The following is a 20,642-nucleotide window of genomic DNA, read 5'->3' on the forward strand; positions in this document are numbered from 1 at the left end:
AAATGTGTCAAAAGTGTCCGAAGTGTCCGCCATAATGTCGCAGTACCGAAAAAAAAAATCGCTGATCGCCGCCATTACTAGTAAAAAAAATATAATAAAAATTACATAAAACTACCCCCTATTTTGTAAACGCTATAACTTTTGCGCAAACCAATCAATAAACGCTTATTGCGATTTTTTTTTACGAAAAATATGTAGAAGAAAACGTATCGGCCTAAACTGAGGAAAAAAAATGTTTTTTTATATATTTTTGGGGGATATTTATTATAGCAAAATGTAAAAAATATTCATTTTTTTCAAAATTGTCGCTCTATTTTTGTTTATAGCGCAAAAACTTTGGGAGCCACGTCGCATGACCGCACAATTGTCTGTTAAAGCGACAGAGTCCCGAATCGCAAAAAGTACTCTGGTCTTTGGGCAGCAATATGGTCCGGGGGGTAAGTGGTTAAGTGGCCCTTGCTCTTCAAAAGGTTGGGCACCCCTGCGCTAGAATGAGTGTCCATAAAGTGAAAGAGAGGGGAGAAGGGATGAAACAGGACCTGCAGGATGGTTTTGCTGGAGGGGTAGCCCTTTATGTTGTTCTTCTGCCAGCTATTGTTCGGGCCCTTTAAGAAGTGGTGGTGCACTTAATGACAGCTTTAGTAAACTAACATGCAGTCTATTGCAGTAGAGATGCAGTACAGATGCAGTCAAGATGTGATATAGGTGCAGCATAGGGCTGGTATAGCTGTTGAATGAGTTGCATGCACTTGGTATCCTACTCTTAGTGGCTCAGTCTCTACAAGCAGTGTCAATAATGGGCAGCCATCTCATCAGTTCCCAGGATGCTGCTGTGGATGCTCCCTGTAGAAGGAGGCCTTGTCAGTCTCTTCTTTAAAGCCTCCGGTGATCAGCAGTAGGAATCAGAGGATGAGTGGATGCTCCGGCTCCAGCCTCTCTGCGACTGTGATGCAGAATCTGTAATTTAGGCAGTGCTGTGCTTCCCCTGGGTGTCCTCACTTTCAGGCTTGCATTCCTGCCAACAGGTGAATAATTGGACAGAGGTGCTTTTCTCTCCCTCTCTCTCTCTCTCTCTCTCTCTCTCTCTCCTCCTCTCTCTCTCCTAGGTGCCAAGAGATTTTGCTTTAAGCTGTGCCGATTGAGACGGTGCATTTTTCTCCAGGCTCAGGCAATGATAATCTTGGCTCCTAGTAGCATATAGAATAAGAGAGTTTGGGTATGTTTAGGGATGTTCTCCACTCAACTGTTTAATAAGGCTATGTACGGGGTCTGGGGAACAGCGCAACCTGTAACATTGCGCATTATCTGGAAGAGTTTATGCCAGAAACCTCAAATACGAGGGTAGGACCACCAAATGTGGAAGAAGGTACCTATATGAGCACAGGCTCGAAAAAAAAGGGAGGCGTTTACGTAAGCATCAGGTACTAGTGCACAAGTTTTATGTTGGCCTCAATTAATGATACATTAAAAACTCATTTTAAGGAGCACTGAAAGCGCTGGTGCCAGGTGTCCAATTCCCATTCTTCTTCAATATCCTGTTCCCAGCTCCGAATATAGGCCAGCTAGTCAATGTTATTGGCCAACAGCGCATAAATAATGGAGATGCCTCCCCTTAGATCTGAGAGTTCTGAACACCAACGTTCATATGTGGTAGTTCTAGGTGGGCCAGGTTTGTTGACCCAAATGGAGTGGAAGTAATGAAAGATTTGGGTTAGCCTAAATTTCTCTTCAGGGGGCATTTGAAGTTTACTGATGCAATAGCTCACCGAAAGTGGGCCCATGGAATAAAAAAAAATCCCTATGCGAAATAGTCCTTATTCCGCCACCAGTGAAAGGTTCTAATATTCAAACCTGGACAGAATTGTGGGTTGTGAAATAGGTGGGTCATGGGTTTAAAGTGGTTGTATACCCTTTTTTTACTTTTACCTACAGGTAAGCCTATAAAAAAACAATATATCAGAAACCTGTACGGTTTAGGAGATATTCCCTTTGCATGCAGCCGCTGACTTCATTGGCGCATGCGCTCTGAGTGCCCAGGTGAAGGTCTGGCAGATGCTGCCACACCTTTCCGGAAAGAAGTCTCCCGCCCGCATATGCGACAGTGACGACATCGCGGCTCCCGCCACTCACAGCGCCGGAGACGCGATACCCAGAAGACACGCCAAGGGAAAATGTCAGTTCCCTCGGCGTGGACCAAGATCTACTCCCCGCCAATTAGGAAAGTGGGTCATGAGAGGCAAAACTCCCTAATGCGAAATAGTCCTTTATTCAGCCACCAGTGAAAGGCTCCAAAATATTTAAACCTAGAGGGAATTGTGAGTTGTGAAATAGGAGGGTCAGGGGTTTAAGTTCTGATAGAGAAGAGTGTTGGTGGATTTGGTCACTTAGTGCAAAAGAATGTGATAAAGTAGGTGCTAGAATAGAGGGTCTATTTTTGGAGGGACACCAGGCAAGAAAGTCTAGCGTGTGGTGAGGGGCAGCCTGTTGTTCCATAAAGACCCAGTCAGGTTTAGGACCTCCACAGTAGATCATGGAGAATTGTGCTAATTGCGCAGCTTGGTAGTACCCAGTGGCGCCTGGAGGGGGCTGACGGGGACTATAGCCCGAGTGGGCCCCCAAAAAGTCCCAGGTCTTAGAATTCATAAAGGAATTATTAGCCCTGAGCTGTTTACACAGAGAGCGGGGATTGATCTCCAGCTTACTCAGCACGGCCGAGTGACGTAAACGTCCCGCCTCCAGGACCCGGCTCATATGATGGACATCACACTGGTCCAATGCCAGGGCCGCGGGACGTGTGACCTCCATCATAGATGCCACCGGGTCCAGAAGGTGGGAATGACACTGCCGCTGCGTCGGGCACTGGGAGATCCCTGCTTGCTCTATGTAAATGGGCGGACGGCTCTCCTATCCTGGCTATGGCTGCCTAGTGCCTGCAGGGCTGTCTGAGTGGTCATAAATGGGATGGGCGCACTCGCACACTACAGGTAAGGCTGAGCTGCAGGAGTGTCAAGAGATCAGAGATAAACTGAAGTCTGATGTGTGCTGATGTGCCATCAGGTAAGTCAGTGTATGTGTCAGGTAGGTCAGTGTAGGTGTCAGGTAGGTCACTGTAGGTGTCAGATAGGTGTGTGTAGGGGTCAGGTAGGTTAGTGTAGGGGTCAGGTGGGTCAGTGTTGGAGTCAGGAGGGTTAGTGTAGAGGTCTGGTAAGTTAGTGTAGGGGTCAGGTAGGTCAGTGTAATGGTCATGTAGGTTAGTTTAGTGGTCATCATTATTGGACACTGGTGAGGCTGCATTGATGGGCACTGGTGAGCCAGGCAGCAACTAGCAAGTGAGCTTACCCCCCCATGATGCTAGGTTTAAACTTTAAAATGTGGGAGGAGTTATCAAATTTATCTTCGGGGTGAAGCCTGTGGTCTTTTTCCCCCAGACATCTGTGTGCTCTGGAATGTGGCGGGGACACTTTGAAAAACACCACTTAGCATTTCTTGCTGTGGCCATCTTGAGGAAGGGCAGATGACTCATGTAACATTTACTTCCTGGAATCCATCTGCCCTTAGCACAGGAAACCAGGCAGGAGGATGTGCTTAGCTAGGGAAACTACTTCTCCCTTCCTAAAGATTACTGAAATGTATGACATCATCTGCCTATGCCTGGAAACCAGAAAGTAAGTGAAGAAATGTAAAAATAAAGTTTTAAACAAGGAAATATAATGCACTTTCCCATCTATTTACTAATGCTAGCAGCATACGAAAAATAGTCAATGGTGACTGAGAGGGAGAAGTTCTGCTTTAAGTAAAACATTGCAAAAGGCAATGAAGATATAACATTTTGCAACCCATAGCAGCCAACCAGCCATCAGTTTAGTGAAGACAGAGACGTAAAATATGAATTTTGGTTGGCTGTTCTGCCAGTGACAGATTGCATAGCTACCTTAGTAAATAACCCTGTAGATGTACACTTTTCACAATGAACTCTTAGTGGAATAGCTGGCAAGTGTGTACTGTATATAATATAGTCCTGTAAGTGCCAACATAGACCGGATTTTATTTCCAAAACAAGAAGAACTTCACTGGTACACAAAGATAAGGAAAGGCCAAAGAAGGATTGTCTACAGATTTGTGCTCTGATTTAGAAAAGATTCCATGATATTATAAAGGCACCTCCCATAAGAAAAATACATTGTGATTGCTGATCTCCTGAACATGCAAGTTACCTGTATGACATTCTAAAACCCAGATTAGCTTCAGTACTTTCTGAGTCACTGACATGGAACAAATATGCATAATTAGAGTTCTCGCTGTATTTGTTTCGATGAGAAGTAGTGGAGTTTGTTCTGTTCTCGCTACACTCTTTGCCCCTGGCGTATATGTAGCTCAACATACAGCTTAAACCTTGCATCCTAAATAACCAGACTGTCTGTAACTTTGGATCTTTATTACGATGAACAGGTGGTGGCCATATAAGATGCATATGAAATATGGTGATACTAGAGATAAACAAATAAATGAACATATAAGAATTATATGAACACAAACAAATGTCTACAGGGCATATAGATAAACAGTCTTTATCATACCAGCGATGCTGTCCCAGGTGGATCAAGACTTAGGAAACATGTGGTGCAGGCTTAGCTGACTCCATGTGGGCTGTCCAGTGGAAAAGAGATGACATAGTGGTGATAGGAAGTGAAGACAGTTTTCAGTAACACGACAGGAAATGTACATTACCATAGAACATCAACAGTCCTTTGTTAAGAGTGACATCTAGTGGACAATATTTGAATTACAAGTCCAGAAGATATTACTGTATTTTCTTGTAGGCCAAAGGCATGACAGAGTTGTTCAAGATTTGCCTGGTAGAAGCACTCCAGGTTTATGTAAATGTGTATATGTAAACAGGAATCTCTAGGGGTTTGCTTTGTTTCTCTCCCACATGAATAGAAATGGGGATATAGAGGCTGCCGTAACTGTCCTATCCTGAAAATGATAGCTGCCTGCTTGTTGTACCAATTAACAGACCTTAAAATGAATGTAAACTCTCACACATACCCAGTGAACAGCCTCAGATGATACACAGAAACAAAACAAATCTTCCTACCTAAGTTTCACTTGTTTATCTGCAATCTTCTCTACACGGCTTCAAAAGGGCAGAATCATGCTAAAATCCTTCTGCATCTGCGAGGAGTACAGAGGAGGGGGCAAAGAGGCTGCAGTTAAAGTGTGTGAGAGCTGATTGGAGGAAAGGAACACCCCCCCTTTCACACAGCAGAAGAACTGTATTGTGAATAGATGAGTTCTGTGCTAAACTCTCCCACCCAACACAAATTTCATCTCATGTGTCTGTAAAACTTCTCAGAAGTGACTCTTCTTCTGATAACAGAAGAACAAAGCACCAGAGAGAGACAACACAAAGTGCTTTGCATAGAGATAAGTAAACACTGCAGCATGTGTTCTGCTCAGATTTCATGACTGGGGTTTACAAACACTTTATTTCCAGACCTCCCACCACACATTTACTGGGCGGTCCGGCTACGCGGAAAAAAGTACCTGTACATTGTTCATGACTTCCAGGTCTGGGGCGTTTGTGCGCCGCCGGAGACCCTCTCCCACTGTGATTGGACACAGTGGGAGCCAATTAGCGGGTCCGGTGGCCGCAATGGCCACCGGCCACCCACGATCGTTTGGAGGAGAGACAGAATGGTGGTCTGCCTATGTAAACAAGGCAGACCGTCATTCTATCAGACAGGGAGAGAGAGAGAGATTTTGTATTCCTGCTAATCAAGAACACAGATCTCTCTCTTCTCTAGTAAGTCCATCCCCCCACACTCTTAACCCTTTGATTTCCCCTGATGTTAACCCATTCCCTGCCAGTGTCATTAATACAGTGACAGTGCATTTTTTCACACTGATCAATGTATTGGTGTCACTGGTCCCCAAAAGGTGTCACTTAGGGGGTTATTTACTAAACTCAAATCCACTTTGCACTACAAGTGCAAACTACAAGTGCAAAGTGCTCTTGAAATTGCACTGAAAGTGCACTTGGAAGTGCAGTCGCTGTAGTTTCAAGGGGGACATGCAATGAAAAAAAAACAGCATTTTAGCTTGCACATGATTGGATAATAAAATCATCAGAGCTTCCCCTCATGTCAGATCTTCCCCTCAGATTTACAGTGACTGCACTTCCAAGTTCACTTTCAGTGCAATTTCAAGTGCACTTTGCACATGTAGTTTGCCTTTAGTAAATAACCCCCTTAGTGTCCAATTTGTCTCTGCAATGTCGCAGTCGCGCTAAAAATCGTAGTAAAAATAAAAATGCCCTAAAAATATCCTATAGTTTGTAGACGCAATTACTTTTGCGCAAACCAATCAATATATGCTCATTGGGATTTTTTAACCATAAATATGTAGCAGAGTACATATTGGCCTAAATTTATGAAGAAATTATATTTTTTTCATATTTTTATTGGGTGTGTGTTATAGCAGAAAGTAAAATATATAGTTTTTTTTCCAAAATTTTGTTTATAGCGCAAAAAATAAATACCGCAGAGGTGATCATATACCACCAAAAGAAAGCTCTATTTGTGGGGAAAAGGACATACATTTTGTTTGGGTACAGTGTTGCATGACCGCGCAATTGTCAGCTAAAGTAATGCAGTGCTGCATTGCAAAAAATGGCCCGATCATTAAGGGGGTAAAAGCTTCCGGGGCTGAAGTGGTTAAAGAAGACCTGAAGTATAGAAGCTGTGCCCAAAAAGGCAAGAAGAAATCAAAGCTGCCCCACTGATTTGGGAATATATAAGAAGCACTAGGAGAGCTGTAGGAAGCACCAATCCAAATAATAATAATAAAAAAAGCATAGCATACTAGCTCATTATGAAATACTTATCTTAGATTAAAGCCCCCATAGCGGTCCCTGTCCACCGCTCCGACTGGCGAGATGCAGATACAGGGGTTTAGGAGATATCCAGGGTAGCAACAGGTAAGCCTTATATTATTATAGGCTTACCTGCACACGAGACGCTGCTAAAGAGTTCAGAGGCATTTGGGCATTTTTTTCAACTGCCCCTGAACACATTTAATGTTATCCTAAGTGTCCATGGAGTCCATGTGCAGTTGGGTTTATGTCCGTTTTTTCAGACGCAAAATTTTGGGTTCAGAAGCGTTTTATTTTTGCGTTTTAAACTTTGGGAGGGTCTACAATGTCTTTGAGATAAGCACTGACAGCCGCAAACGCGGTAAAACGCCGCTAATCGCGGCAAAATGCCGCACAATTCGCGGCAAAAACGGGCGTTTTAAACGCCGGTTTTTGCCTTTGAAAACGTGAGTTTAGAGGTGTTTGTAATTGCTTCTTGTGTGCATGGGGCCTAAGGGTTTACAACTACTTTAAAACTGATGTCTCTGCAAATGAAATCTGTGCAGTTTTTCCTTCAGTTCCCATCAGTTTTCATGCACGTATGGTGTGAACGAGCCCTTACACTAAATAATCTGTTAAAAGTAGTATATATTACACTCTTTTCTTCCTCCTATACAAATAATGAAAGGCTTACATACTTAGTAAAACTAACAACTAACATTGACATCCCTGTCACAAAGAAAACAGTTTAAATAGGAACATCTAGAAGGATCACAACTGCCTCAATAACATACCGTAGCCTCTGCAATTTCAGAAATATTTCAGAAAAAGAACAACTATTTCCATGTAAGAAAATATAGGACATTTTTATAAAGCAGGTCGATGCGACATTCACCAAATATTCACTGCAGGGTAAACAGGGCCGGATTCCTGACAAGGCCACCGAGGCCAGGCCTCGGGGCGTCAGTGGGTGCAGGGGCGGCGTGCGGGCAAGTACAAGTGACTGTGACGGCGGCGCGGTGGGTGAGCCGCTGAGCTGCCCATCCGCTCTGCACTTGCACAGTCACACTAACGAGCAGAAGCGGCTCGACAGGGGAGCGAGAGAGACAGGAATCTGACAGTTGGGAGGCTCGGTGGGTGGACTGGCCAATCATTGAGTGGCGGAGCAGAAAGATGACATAATCTCTCACCGCCCGGCACCCGCCCTGCTTCCCAGCAGTTCCACCCTCACTCACTGTGCTGCCTGACTCTGTGACACAAGTGATAATCCCCATTCCTCACCTAAGCAGGAAAGTGACAATCTGCAAGGTGTGGCAGGTGACGTGGCAAGTGGACAATCCGGAAGGTGTGGTCATTAAGGGGCAAATCTAAGAAGATTCAACGGAGCAGGTAAACTACGATGCCGCAATTGTACATTTCCGGTCGAATGTTCCGCCTACAAGTTATAGAAGAATTCTAATGTTGTATGACACTAGTAATAATATTATTTATGAATTAGTATTACTAGTCATTATTACTAACATTCAAATTCTTCTATAGCTTATGGGCCGAGCATTTGACCGATAATGTATGATTTTGTACAGTTTAGCTGCTTGTCGAATCTTCTTAGAACTTTCGACAAACACCATAAGCCCTCAATGACAGATTCGATGTTTGTATGTTTTCTCTGCTTCGTCAAATCTTCGTTGTTCATGTCGAATGGTCTACCCCAACACTGTCTCTATAATGTCAAATCTTTCCTCTCTGTGTAGAATAATCTTGGACTAATAGCGTTAAGGTTAGGCACATTCGACCACAGGATCAATAGACACAGATTGCTATTGTCAGTGTCATGTCAAATCTCCTATCTATATCGAACTGTTGTAACTAAAACGAAAATAAAGCATTTTTTTTATGTCGGAACTTTCGGATTTCGGATTCTGCACGTTGTTAAAACGATAACGAAAATACCCGAAATTCGGACGAAAATGAATACACATGTCTAATAATATGAAATATCCATGCCTATTGACATAGGACAGCTAAACCAAAGAGCCATCAGTATGAACTGAACAGGTGAACTGAGTACAGGAAGTTAAAGGTAGAACTCCATGCCATATGGCTTACCACATAATACTAACATAACTTTATTACACCTGAAGGAACAGAGGGGTTAATATTAACTTTTAATACAATGCCCCAGTACAGCATTCCACTTAACATTAATGTGGGTGTTTTTCTTAATGTATTCCTGCTCACTTCAGTAAACATTCCTTGGTACGCCCATGTCCTGTTCATTTTTCTAAATTTGCTTTTAATTGATCAGATGACCTTGCACTTAGGTTACACTTCTCAACAACATTTCACTTATTGCAATATTTTAGGAGTTACTCATTTGTTGATTTAAGAATACTGCTTGGTTCTAACAAGCCGTATCTGATGACTTTTTCTAACTTCGTAAAAGGATATAGATTTGCTTTTGACAATTTTAGTTTTTAAAGTTTTGCATATTTTAGAATATATTATTACACTTAAAGTAACTCTTACAAATTTTTAAAGCTAACCCCCCAACACTACATTTTACCCATTTTACCCTCATAAGCCAACCACCAATTATATTTTAAATAAAACTAGCCTAAAGACCTGATTGCTTACCTGCAATCATGATCTTATGAAGCCTTGTACACACGACCGAGAAACTCGACGGGCGAAACACATAGTTTTGCTTGTCGAGTTCCTTGTTAGGCTGTCGAGGGTCTCGGCGAACCAAATTTCTTCATTGCTGTTGAGGAAAAAGAAGACATGCTCTCTTTTTGGCTCGACGAGATCCTCGACAGTTTCCTCGTCGAAAAGTCTACACACGACCGGTTTCCTCGGCAAAACCTCGGCGAAACTCGGTCGTGTGTACGAGGCTTGACAGGAGAAGTTTGGAGTGTTCTCTCTTCTGGACAGCGGAGTGGGATTGCCCACTGCCCACCTTACATCCTAGTGACATGAAGACTAAAATGATGACACAACTCGAGGGGTAGCAACAAGACTAATAGGCTTGGGTGGCAGTGCTGGATTTCCAGTTTTCACTAACACAAGAAGGTGTTGTGAAAGGTAATATAATGGTGAATTCAGGTAAGTTAAATTGGTCTAAACCACAGGACACAAGGTACTTTATATTCATGATTATTTGGAATATACCAAAGCGCTGGACGTTAGGGGTGGACAACAAAGAAACACGGCCAACATGGCCAAAACCTCAAAAACAGAATATGAGGAGAACCCAGCTTCAGAACCTGCAAGGCCTTTTGCCTAAAATTGGTGTCCACAGGGCGAAGACATCTACCTGGAAGAACTTTTTTAAAGACAATACCATCTAGCAGGTTTACAAGCTTGAACAACAGAAGGTGGATGCTGAATAGCCAGAAAGCACTAACTCACCTAGTGGAATAGGCCTTCACCGGGAAAGTAGGAATCTTGCCCTTGATACCATAGGCCTTCTTAAAAGAAGAATTCCAGGTGTGGGTATTTTTACATACAATTTTGTAGTTACATTGGTCCAGTCTTGACCAATGTAACCAGTGCTGATGATAAGGCAGTTCTCCTGTACTGGGCCCAGGCCTCATTAGTTCAAAAGGGGCCATGCACCTGCCAAGCAGAAGGACTGCCTTATTTCTGATATTTGTGGATCCCTCTGTAGCTTTGCTGGTTGTTACTCTTCTTCCTCGGTTGCAGGGTGCTTTCAGAGCAGTGCTATTAATTTGAATGACTCTTGTACAATGGAGATATAATTTCTGTCATGGCTGCGAAGCATAGCATCACCATTGTGGGCCCCCCGTAATTTTTAACAGCAGCCCTGAATGTAAATATGCATATACCATACCGGTGGTATTCCTCTAGAAGCCGGAAATCACTGTAGTAGGCACCCCTACTACAGTGATCTATACTAGCTACTGGGTTCCGTTATGACCAGCTTCCCTGCTGCATTATGAATACAGTAGGTTGGCTGCTGGGCACAGGCGCAATTCAGTAAAAGCTTTGGATTTTCTCAATGAATGTAAAGCAATCTCTGATTAGACAAGGTGGATAGCATTTTGAGCCAGGATCCCAGGACATGTGCACTACCATGCACATTAAAGTAGTAATGCTGCCCTAATTAAGTGACTTGGTAACTTAAGCTTCACTTGTTTTCTGTACACCTGTGTGTCTACAACCTCATTTCTATCGTCAAATGTTGTGACCCTTTCACTTCACGGGACTGCTGTTCCTGGGAGACGTACCCTATTACTATATTTGTACCCCTTTGGGCAACCAGGTTTGTCTCAGGTTTGCTTCCTTGTGAGCTTCTGATCTGTCGGCCACTGTGGATCTTGCCGGAGAACTCGGACGTTGTGCCCATAGATCGTCTCCTGACGAAGCGATAAATAGATCGCAAAACTAGTCGAGACCCGAGACTGTCTGTCTCATGGCGTGTTTGGCCTACCCGAACTTCCCCCTCCTCTCTGAAGGGATTGCACATTGGGTGACCTAATCGCCATACATGTATTGTATTTTTTAAATGTATTGTTTGAATTTTAATTTCTCCTGTGTAATGTATACTATGTTAATAATTTTTTTCTAAATCATATTTCTGCATTACTCTGGTTGTATACAACCACTTTACCCTGTACCGGAATAGTCCTCCCCGCCCACTTTCCCTTTGTGTCGGTGTTTCAGGGTTTGTGGGGATTCCTTAAACCCTTCAAATTACTTCTATGATATTAGGATGATGGTACACCCCTAACCCCTTTGTATATTTCCAAATTTGAGAGGTTAAACTATATAAGGTGGATAGCATAATGTCCCAACCCTTCCTATCCACTTTGTCCAGTTAGAGAAAGCTTTGCATTCATTGAATAAATACAATGCAATCTCTGAATAGCACTGTGTTCAGAATGCACCAGGGCAGCCACTCGATGTAGGACTCTAGAAGCTAGTGGATATCACTACAGTATCTGTGTTTATTACAATAATTTCTAGAGCAGGGAAAGTCAACTTTTGAGGTGGAGATCTACCTAAACAACATGAAGGAGATCAAAGATCAATGGGGTTAAGCTCCATTTGAAAAAAAAAAAAGAACTATCAAGGCCTAACTCAATAGTACTGAAAACTTAGAAAATAATTATAAAACAAATGTTGCTGTAAAAATATAAACGTAGCCTACCTTAAATGTGGAAAGTGTCAGTCGGTAGAGCAGTGTACAGTGTAAGTAGAGCAGTGGACGCTGTGTGGACATTGTGAGTGGGGCAGTGGACAGTGTGTGGACAGTGTCCATAGGGCAGTGAATGGTTTCAGTAGAGCAGAGGATGATGCCAGTAGGGAAGTGGATGGTGTCAGTAGAGCAGTGGATGGAGTGTGGACAGTGTCAGCAGGGCAGTGGACTGTGTGTATGTAATATATAGCATGTCATAAGAGAACACCATTAAAAAGATCTTCCTCCAGTAACAAAAATGGCGAGTCATCCAAGCATTGCATGGTAGTGTGTGCGTAGATTCACCCTATGCGTTTCGTCAGAATTGACATCATCAGGGGCCCCTTTAGACCATTTTTGTTAGTGGAGGATGACCTTTTTGATGGCGTTCTCTTGTGACATGCTGTATATTATGTGCTGCCTTGTAAGTGAAAATGTATCTTTTTAAACTTTTGGATGGTTTTACATTATTACACTTAGTGGAACTATTTTATTTTACATATCCTATGGTCTATCTGAGCTCTCGATTGATCTGAAAATTGGAGGAGCCTCTATACATTAATACAGGGACCTCGTCTGGTACTATGGGCCAGATTCTCGTAGAACTCCGGCGGCGTAACGTATTGTGTTTACGTTACAACGCAGCAAGTTTTCAGCATAAGTGCCTGATTCTCAAAACACTTGAACACTTGCTGCGGTGTATCGTAAAGACGTGCGGCACAAGCCCGCCTAATTCAAATGGGGCGTGTACCATTTAAATTAGGCGCGCTCCCGCGCCGAACGTTCTGCGCATGCTCCGTTCGCAATTTTCCCGACATGCTTTGCGCGAAATTACGTTGCCCCGACGTGTTTGTGAATGGCGACGTGCGTAACGTACTTACAACGTACTTACGCCGAAAAAAATAAAAACATTTAAAATTCGAAGCGGGAACGACGGCCATACTTTAACATGGCTGGTGTAAAGTTAAGCAATGAAAAAGATTGCTTAACCTTGCGACGGGAAAAAACGACGTTACGCACGCGAGTCGGTTCGTGGATCGCCGTAAATGCTAATTTGCATACCCGACGCTGGAAAACGACGCAAACTCCACCCATTGGCGGCCAAAGTATTGCAGCCTAAGATCCGAAGGCGTACGAAGCCGTAAAAGCCTGTCGGATCTTAGCCAAAAGCCGTCGTATCTTGTTTGTGAATCACAAACTTAGATACGACGCGGCAAATTTGAAAATACGCCGGAGTATCAGTAGATACTCCGGCGTATTTGTTCTGTGAATCTGGCCCTATATGCTTATCCTTTGCCATGTAGTCGATCTTTAGGATCTAGCTGATTGCATACTGACCACCTTAATAAGGAGGTCGCCGGCTTTCTTGTAAGCCTTTTTTGACAGTGTTTTTCGGCTATCCTTGGAGCTTCCTTTTCTTTTCATCTCTGTCACAGATTTTGGGACTTTATCTAACATATACAAATTTTATTAAATCTTGTCTATTGGTTTGAAAAAATCTTTTATGATTTTTAATGGGAAAATTTATAGACACTATTGGAGGTGAAAACCAAGATTTTCATATTTTTTGTCACGTGTATTTGTTGTTCATTTACAAATTATTTTATAATATTGTTTAATACTAATGCGCTAAACTTTGTTTTGCGATATTTGTTTAATTGCCTTGTATCAAGGGTAGAGAGTTCAGCAGCTATTTTTTATTTTAACCACAAGTGCAGATGTTTCTTTTTGTTTTTTCTTGGTTAGTTATACTTTAATTGTGCAGTACCCTGAAAATTTTACCATTTGTCTTTAATTTCTCAATTGCTTCCAAGTATAGCAGTTTACTTCTTGACATTTGACTGTGCCTAGGCGAGGGTTACCACCTTTTCTTCAAGCCAAAGCCAAACACTTCAGCAGTGCATGGCAATTTATTTTTTCAGGGGACGAGGAACACGACGAGGAAATTGAGACTCCCGTCAAGGAAAAAGAGAACTTGTTCTCTTTTTTCCTCGTCGAGTTCCACAACAGTTTCCTCGATGAAAAACGTACACACGACCGTTTTCCTCGGCAAAAAAGCTCTCCCACCAAGTTTCTTGATGGATTCTGTCGAGGAAACCGGTCGTGTGTATGCGGCCTAAGATGCAATGGGGTTGATTTACTAAAGGAAAATTAATTTGTTATTTTTTTCTTTAATTTTTACATTTTTTATTAATTTTTATTCTTAATTTTGAATATTGTTTTATACATTTTTTACACTTTAGTTTGTTTACATTTCCTCTCCTGCAAGAAGAGGAAGATACATTGGAGTAGATTAATTAACCGCTTGCCAACCTCCCAGAGAAGTTTTACGGTGGCAGGTCGGCTCGGCTGTGCAAAATCACGTAATATTATGTGATTTTGCAATTCAGCCACAAGTAAACACACAGGTCCCGGTGCTTTCAGGGGGAGAAATGACTGATCGCATGTTCATACAATGTATGAACAGCGATCTGTCATTTCCCCTAGTCAGTCCCACCCCCCTTCAGTTAGAACACAATGAGGGAACATAATTAACCCCTTCCTCGCCCAATAGTGTTAACCCCTTCCCTGCCAGTGACATTTTTACAGTAATCAATGCATTTTTATAGCACGGATCGCTATAAAAATGTCAAAAGTGTCCGAAGTGTCCACCATAAGGTTGCAGTACCGATAAAAAACAGATCCTCGCCATTACTAGTAAAAATATTAATAAAAATGCTATAAAAACTATCCCCTATTTTGTAGATGCTATAACTTTTGCGCAAACCAATCAATAAACCCTTATTGAGATTTTTTTAATGAAAAATATGTAGAATAATATGTATCGGCCTAAACTGAGGAAGAAAAATGTTTTTTTATATATTTTTGGGGGATATTTATTATAGCAAAAAGTAAAAAATATAATTTTTTCTTCAAAATTGTCACTCTATTTTTGTATATAGCGCAAAAAATAAAAACTGCAGAGGTGATCAAATACCACCAAAAGAAAGCTCTATTTGTGGGAAAAAAAAAGACGCCAATTTTGTTTGGGAGACACGTCGCACGACCGCGCAATTGTCAGTTACAGCGACGCAGTGCCGAATCGCAAAAAGTTGCCCGCTCATTGACCAGCAAAATGGTCCGGGGCTGAAGTGGTTGAATACACTATGCACTTTGCTAAGTGCAGTTGCTCCAGAGCTTAGTAAATGAGCAGAAGCTCTTCTGACTTCCATCCTCCAATCACGTGATTGGGTACTGTATTCTTTGCAAAGTGAAGGTTTACCTAATTTATAGGGTTGAGCGAACCCGAACTGTAAAGTTTGGGTTCGGTACGGACTTTGGATTTTTCCCAAACCCGAACCCAAATAATTGGAAAAAGTTTGGGTCCGGGATCGGAGTTCGGGAAAAAAAATGCACGGAGGTCCCCGCAAATTCAATAACCAGACCCTTTAGGTCTGGTATAGATATTAAGGGGAACCCCGCCGTCAATTTAAAACAAAAATGATGTGCTGTTCCCCCTAAATATCCATAACCAGATCCGTTATCCGAGCACGTTGACCTGGCCGGCTGCAGAAAAGAGGGGGGTCCAGAGTGCGGCCCCCCCCCCCTCTCCTGAACCGCACCAGGACACATGCCCTCAACATGGGGAGGATGTTCCCATGTTGATGGGGACAAGGGTCTCATCCCCACAACCCTTGCCCGGTGGTTGTGGGGGTATGCGGGCGGGAGGCTTATCAGAATCTGGAAGACCCCTTTAACAAAGGGGACCCCCAGATCCTGACCCCCCCCCCCTGTGTGAAATGGTAATGGGGTACACTGTACCCCTACCATTTCACGAAGGAAGTGTAAAGTCTTGTAAAAAAAAACACACACACACACCGTAGAATAAAGTCCTTTATTAATAAAAAAAAAGAAAGAAAAAAACTCCAGCGGTAATAATCCACTCGTTCCCGGCTTCCTGCTTCAACATTGTCCTGATCCAGGGTGATCTCCAGCGATGAGAAGATCCAGCGACGGCCGGGTGATCTCCGCTCCAGCGATGAGAAGATCCATCCGGAGCGCAGCATCCCCGACCTCCTCTCACCGCTGGACACAGCCCAGCGAATGACGCGCTGGAGCTGTGACATTACTTATATAGAGGAGGCAGGGCCACCCGTCACGTGACCCCGCACCCTCTGACGTACCCTCTGCTACGTCACTGGGGAAGCCCAGAGTCTTCCCTCTTCCTGGGCTTCCCCAGTGACGTAGCAGAGGGTACGTCAGAGGGTGCGGGGTCACGTGACGGGTGAAAGTCCGTGTCCCATTGACTACAATGGGGTTCGGAGTTCGGGTTCAGGTTCGGATTCCCGAACCCGAACTTTTTTTTTTAAGTTCGGGTTCGGACCCGAACCCGAACATCCAGGTGTCCGCTCAACTCTACTAATTTACTAAGCTCTGGAGCAACTGCACTTTGAAAAGTGCATAGTGTATTTAATGAATCAACTCCAATGTATCTTCCTTTTCTTGCAGGAGAGGAAATGAAAACAAACCAAAGTGTGTAAAAAATAAATATTCAAAATTAAGAATAAAAAAAAAGTAAAAAAAAGAAAAAGAATAAAAAAAAAAATCATTAGCATTTCAGGGTCAAGGTTTTTACCCGACCTTGATTATACAGTCAAGGTTGGGGTCAAAGGTTAAGACAGGGGGTCAAAGGCTACAATCAGCTTGTGTGATTGGCTAACTGATTTTATTAGATGTCTCCACCAAAATACAAGTAAAATTTAGGCATCCCCTGCAGTAAAATATTTCAGTTTTAACAAAGGGTTAACTGCTTCAAAATGAGCAACTTTCCTCATCAGAACACTGAGCATGCAACAGGGGGTTATAGTGAACCAGATCCCCCCATTCAGGAATCAGTTTGGGAATTACATGGTGAAACAAACAGCTATTTCTTCGCAGAAAGGGGTAGGAATCAGCAACTACGTTTCTTTAAATTTCTGCAATATATATATATATATATATATATATATATATATATATTGAAAGTGGGTAAAATGTTCTCATTGGGGACACAGACAGTAAAATATATAAACCTGGCTTTAACATTCCCCCACTGTATCAAAAACTAAACTTGCATTTAATAAAACCAATAGCATGCAAAAGCTTCAGTTTAAAAGACGCATTTTATCTACGAAAAAAAACTTTTCATGACGTTTTTATTGAATTTTTTTTTCATATTCTGAATCTGAATTATTACTACACTTTTAGCAATGAAGATATTAACCACTGACAATAACTGATGTGTTAGCATAAAGGAAAGCTAACAAAATACAAACTGCTTTACATTTTAGTGATCATATCTAGAAAACACATTTCCAGTTTTCACACTAAAATTGAAAATGCTAATTTATATAATATTGAATTGGTGCAAATCCATTAGCTATATGTAAAGAAAAATCAACTGTAAATTGTAAAGACATGTAACATACATTTTTCAAAAGCTCTGTGTTCTATTATTATTATTTCGGTACTTATATAGCGCCGTCAATTTACGCAGCGCTTTACATATACAATGTACATTCACATCAGTCCCTACCCTCAAGGAGCTTACAATCTAAGGTCCCTAACTCACATTCATATACTAGGGCCAATTTTTAGGCTAAAGCCAATTACCCTACCAACATGTCTTTGGAGTGTGAGAGGAAACCGGAGAACCCGGAGGAAACCCACACATGCACAGGGAGAGCATGCAAACTCCAGGCAGGTAGTGTCGTGGTCGGGATTTGAACCAACAAACCCTGTTCTTATAGATTAATGTGGAAATATGTTGGGTAGATCTTCAGAATTTAATTATTATTTTACAATTTTTCTGTCCAGTATAAAAGATGAAAGATTGCATATAGACAATATAATTTGATACATTTTTTTCAAAGCCCATCTCCATTTATTATCCTAAAGACCCATTTGGAGAATCTGCTTGTTTAATTTACTACTTATCTAGCTCCTGTAGGTAAAAAAAAAAATCCAAGTGACTTCATCGCCCAACGTCAAGATCCTCTTCTTCCAGTGGTACAAGGAGGAGGAGTCTGCAGGACGCATTATATCACATAGGCGCCTCCTGCAGAGGTAGTGGGGGTCACCCAGCGCACAGAAAGCTACCCAGGGTTACTGGTCTTCTCAACGGGATATGCTTTCATAGGAACAGTTGGAAAGCAGCATTTCCAGCTCAATTACAGGCATACCCAGGGATGGACTGGCCATCTGGACTAGAGGGAGTTTCCCAGTGGGCCGATTGCTCAGTGGGCCGGTTGGAGGTCCATGGCGATCTACCTGTCAATCGCCGACAGCTACGCCTGAAAGGTAGATCGAGATTTAGCCAGCAATGCATGCAGAGTAGCGCAGGAAGCGTGTGTAATAAGGTGTCTCTCGTGTCACGCTGCGGCTGCTCCCCGCCCCCCGGTGGCCCCTTCTCTCTTCTCGTCCATCCTCATTTGCTTGTGACATCATCTGGAATGGACAAGAAGAAGGGAGGGGCCGCCGGGGAGCGGGGAGCAGCCACAGTGTGACACGAGACACTTATTACACACGCTTTCTGCACTACTCTGCATGTGCCCCATAATGTGCCCTGTTGTGCCCTGTGCTCTGATGTGCTATGTGCTCTGATGTGCCATGTGCCCCGTTGCCCCGATGTGCTGTGCCTTAATGTGGTGTGATGGGCCCTGATGTGATGTGCCCTGTACCCTGATGTGCTGTGCCCTATACCCTGATGTGATGTGCCCTGTACGTGTTGTGCCCTGATGTGCCTCGTGTCCCGATGTACTGGGCTCTGTACCCTGATGTGCTGAGCTCTGTACCGTACCCTGATGTGCACTGTACCCTGATGTGTTGTGCCCTGGGCCAGTCTGGATGAAGTCCAGGGCCACATTTTTGTCCCAGTCCAACCCTGGGCATACCCCACCTTTAAGTACACAATGGGGTTTATTTACTATCGCTGGAGAGAGGAAAATCAGGCTCACTTCTGCATAGAAACCAATGAGTTTCTAACCCCAGCTTGTTCAATTAAGCCTGGTAATAAAACCTGGAAGCTCATTGGTTTCTGGCACTCACTAGTGATAGTAAATAAACCCCATTGTGTACTTAAAGTGGGGTATGCCTGTAGTGAAGAAAAGACCTGGCGTCATCTTAAAGCAAAGCCCTTTATTAAAGCTGGAGCACATTTCTTACAATTTTTGCCTGGAGATTAGCTTTAATAAAAATAGCAAACACAGTGTCTTTAACCTTTAATTCTTTAAAGAGAACCTGTTACAAGACCATTCATTTCATTAACAATGTTCTCATAAGATTATATATACATTTAATGTATTTCAGGCATATTATATATACCTATAAAAGCTTCCCTTGTGTGGACATTAAAGACTCCTGATGGTGATCTTGTATTTGATTTCATCAGCCCCATCAAATATAGAACTATCACTCAACTGACACTATATACAACACAGTATTTCCCTTCATTTCTTTCTGACAGCAACATAAAATGATATGTAGGGAGGAGAGGGGAGGGGCAGAGGAGCTTGGCCAGCACATAGAGTAATTAGAAACTCCCAGAAGGACTATGACATGCAAGGTGTGTGTGTTTGGGGGGGGGGGGGAGTAGACAGTGAAGTCTTCCTGGAATAGTCAAGGTTTTCATGCAAGTCAGACGCACATTGTAAATAAGCTTAACCAGTTCCCTACCGAGCCATAATAATATGATGTCGGCAGGAACTGTCTGTCCTTCAGAGTAGATGTTAAATGACGTCCTGTGCGGCCGCTAGGGGGCGAGCGCGCTCGGCAAAGCTCGCGACCCGGTGTGCGTGCACGGCGGTCGCGATGTCCGCCGGGCACCCGCGATTGCCGGCAATCACGGCAGGAGTGTGGATCTGTGTGTGTAAACACACAGATCCACCTCCTGTCAGCGGTGAGGAGACCGATGTGTGTTCCCAGTACAGAGGAACACAGATCGGTCTCCTCCCCTTGTGAGTCCCCCTGCCCCTACAGTTAGAATCACTCCCAGGGAACATATTAACCCCTTCAGCGCCCCCCTAGTGTTAACCCCTTCCCTGCCAGTCACATTTACACAGTAATCAGTGCAGTTTTATAGCACTAATCGCTGTATAAATGTGAATGGTCCCAAAAACGTGTCAAAAGTGTCCGATATGTCTGCCGCAATGTCATGGTCACAATAAAAATTGCTGATTGCCGCCATTACTAGTAAAAAAATAAAAATAAATAAAAATGCCATAAATCTATCCCCTATTTTGTAGACGCTATAACTTTTGCGCAAACCAATCAATATACGCTTATTGCGATTTGTTTTAACCAAAAATATGTAGAAGAATACGTATTGGTCTAAACTGAGGATTTTTTTTTTTTTTTTACATTTTTTTGGTATTTATTAAATCATAAAGTAAAAAATATGGTGTTTTTTCAAAATTGTTGCCCTTCTTTTGTTAATAGCGCAAAAAAAAAAAAAAATGCATAGATGATCAAATACCACCAAACAAAAGCTCTATTTGTGGGGGGGAAAACAAAGATTTTAATTGGGTACAGTGTTGCATGACCGCGCAATTGTCATTCAAAGTGCAACAGCGCTGA

Source organism: Rana temporaria, chromosome 10 (assembly GCF_905171775.1).
Source record: "Rana temporaria chromosome 10, aRanTem1.1, whole genome shotgun sequence".
Classification (NCBI taxonomy): Eukaryota; Metazoa; Chordata; class Amphibia; order Anura; family Ranidae; genus Rana; species Rana temporaria.